Source organism: Vidua chalybeata, chromosome 4 (genome assembly GCF_026979565.1).
Source record: "Vidua chalybeata isolate OUT-0048 chromosome 4, bVidCha1 merged haplotype, whole genome shotgun sequence".
NCBI lineage: Eukaryota > Metazoa > Chordata > Aves > Passeriformes > Viduidae > Vidua > Vidua chalybeata.
The window spans coordinates 51697767-51700456 of record NC_071533.1 but is presented as its reverse complement, the minus strand read 5'-3'; positions in this window follow the sequence as shown (position 1 = coordinate 51700456).

Here is a 2690-nt window from a genome sequence, read left to right as displayed (position 1 = left end):
CACTTTTCACTGGATTTGTTTTTCTTGGCTTCCATTTCATTTCATTAAGGGCAAACGGGTGATTTTAATTAGATACATGCCTATGGATTTTGGAACTGGGTCTTTAAATTCCACTTCTCAGATGTTTGGGCTTTACACTACAAAAGAAAATTAGTTAACAGTGAAAATAATCTTCAAAGGATTTAGTTCTTTCTGCCTGTGTTTCTGCTTTTTTTTTTTTTTTCCTTAATGTGTAATTGAATAGAGAACAGCTAATTACCTCATTGTATAGCTAAGAATGAGATAGGGACTTTTTGTTGAAATACAGAAGTCAGTTTTCCGTCTCAGCATTTTAAAAATTGGACTGTCTGTTGGGCTTTACTGTCTGTTAGACAAAAAAAAGTGTATGACAAAACTTCAAAACGAGTGACTAAACCTTTTATTTCTTCCAGGATCATGCACAGCTCTAAACATATGCTACTCTCCTATCAGGGAAGTTTGGCTGGAAGAAGGCCGAGAGTGACTTTTTCTACCAAAAAACTCTGTAATTTATTTTTTCAGTATGATTTCTCTAGTCTTTCCCCATCATATCACCTCCATATTGAATGAAATAAAGAAGCCCAAATAAATTATTATAAACTGATACTACCCCTAAGCATAATAAATCTTCTGTTTTCTAATCAAGTAATTTATAATGAGGTTAGTCTAGTTTGTTTTAAATGTTTCATAGTCCTATTATAATGCATATTTTCTCAAATATCAGTGTCTTTAGATATCATCCATCATAGACCTATTAATGTTTCCTCTTTACTCTCCCCTTCTGAAGGTTTAATTCTTGCTCCAAGTTTAAATTTATTTATTTAGAATACAGTTTTCTAGCTTCTGAAATATTCCAAAAATATCCTTTCTTTTTTACCCCGAAAAATAGAATTCATAAAATTTTTGAGTCATAGAATGGCCTGGGACTTAAAAGATCATCTAGCTCCAACCCCCTGCCATGGACAAGGACACTTTTTACTAGAGCAGGTTGCTCAAAGCTCCATGCAACCTGGCCTCGGACACTTCCAGGGTTGGGGCATCCACAGCTTCTCTGGGCAACCTATTCAAGTGCCTCACCATACTGACAATATATTTTTTTTCCTAATAGCCAATCTAGACCTACGGTCTTCAGTTTGAAGCCATTCCCCCTTGTCCTGCCCCCCTTTTTAACATGTTCTAGTAGAAAGTTGCTCTGCATTTTTCCTGTGGTCTCCCTTCAGGTACTGGAAGGACACAATTAGGTCACCTCAAAGCATTCTCTTTTCCAGACTGAATAAATCCAGTTCTCTCGGCCGTTCCTCACAGGAGAGGTGCTCCATCCCTCTAATCAACTTGGTGGCCCTCCTCCAACAGGTCTGTGTCCTTCCTGTGCTGGGACCCCAGAGGTGGCTGCAGCCCTGCAGGTGGGCTCTCAGCAGAGCAGAGCAGAGGGACAGAATCCCCTCCCTCCCCTGCTGCCCACGGGGCTCTGGATGCAGCCCAGGACACGTTTGGCTCTCTGGGCTGTGAGTGCCCATGGCTGGGTCATGTCCAGCCTCTCACCCACCAGCACCCCCAGGTTCATCTTTTATTTTTCAGAAATGAAGGCTACCACTACAAAATGGTTTACTTATATTTAATTTCATTTTTTATATTTTTATATTTTTAATTGTTTATATTTTTATTGTAATCAGAATAAAAGAGGCTATTCATTTGTTAACCTTGTACAATGTGACAGCCTTAATAAAGTTGGGAAAATTAATTTTAAAATATTTTTATGTTTCTTTCCATTTGAGATCATGTAGCACTGACTTTAGTGGATCATCACAGACTATCAAAAACCACCCTGTGAATAGTATGATCCACTGTAGATTCAAATTTCCAAAGCATAAATCTGTCATACAAATTCTTATTAGAAATAAAGGAATAAAACCAGAAACTTTACCCATTGAATAGATAGTGCAACATAAATTTGAAAAAAATATTACTTTTACACTTTTGTAATTTCTTCTATGGAAAGCAATGTCTTGTTGTATGCAAAGCCTTTTCATACAGAGTACCATTTATTTTACAACTTTGTGATTTTATTACCATGAAATTTTACTGAATTAGGAAATACACTATTTTTATGGGCTTTTTTTTTTTTTTTTACCAGGGAGAACAGATTAAACCTCTCATGCATACAATCAATCTGTTAAGGAAAAGAAGAGATTACTGTAACCAAGAGATTTCCCCATGTCTGCTAGTAAACTGATAAAAGTGCAGAGAACAGCTTATTCTGCATGTTCCAGACTGTGCTCCCTATTAAATTTATATTGAAGTCTGCTTAAATTAAATGTGACTAAATAAATATCCTTTTCTCTCTGTGAAGTTTTCAGATCTATCACAAACAAGCTAGCTCACTGGAGATATGATGAAATGCAGACCATCAGGAAGGCATCCAGCTACATGATAGGAATAGGTCCAGAAAAACTCCAGCTGTTTATGCAAATGGAGATACTGAGTGGCTGGCACCTTATCAAGGACCAGAGGATCAGTGGCATATTGGTGTACACTTTTAATGTCTAATGGATGTTTACTGCATCAAACAGGATAAATAAACAAAAATTCCCAGCAAAGTTTAAAAGATTTGCTGAACTGGGCCATTCAACAGTGCATCATCTAGTCGTAATCAATTAAATTTGCCCAGAGGT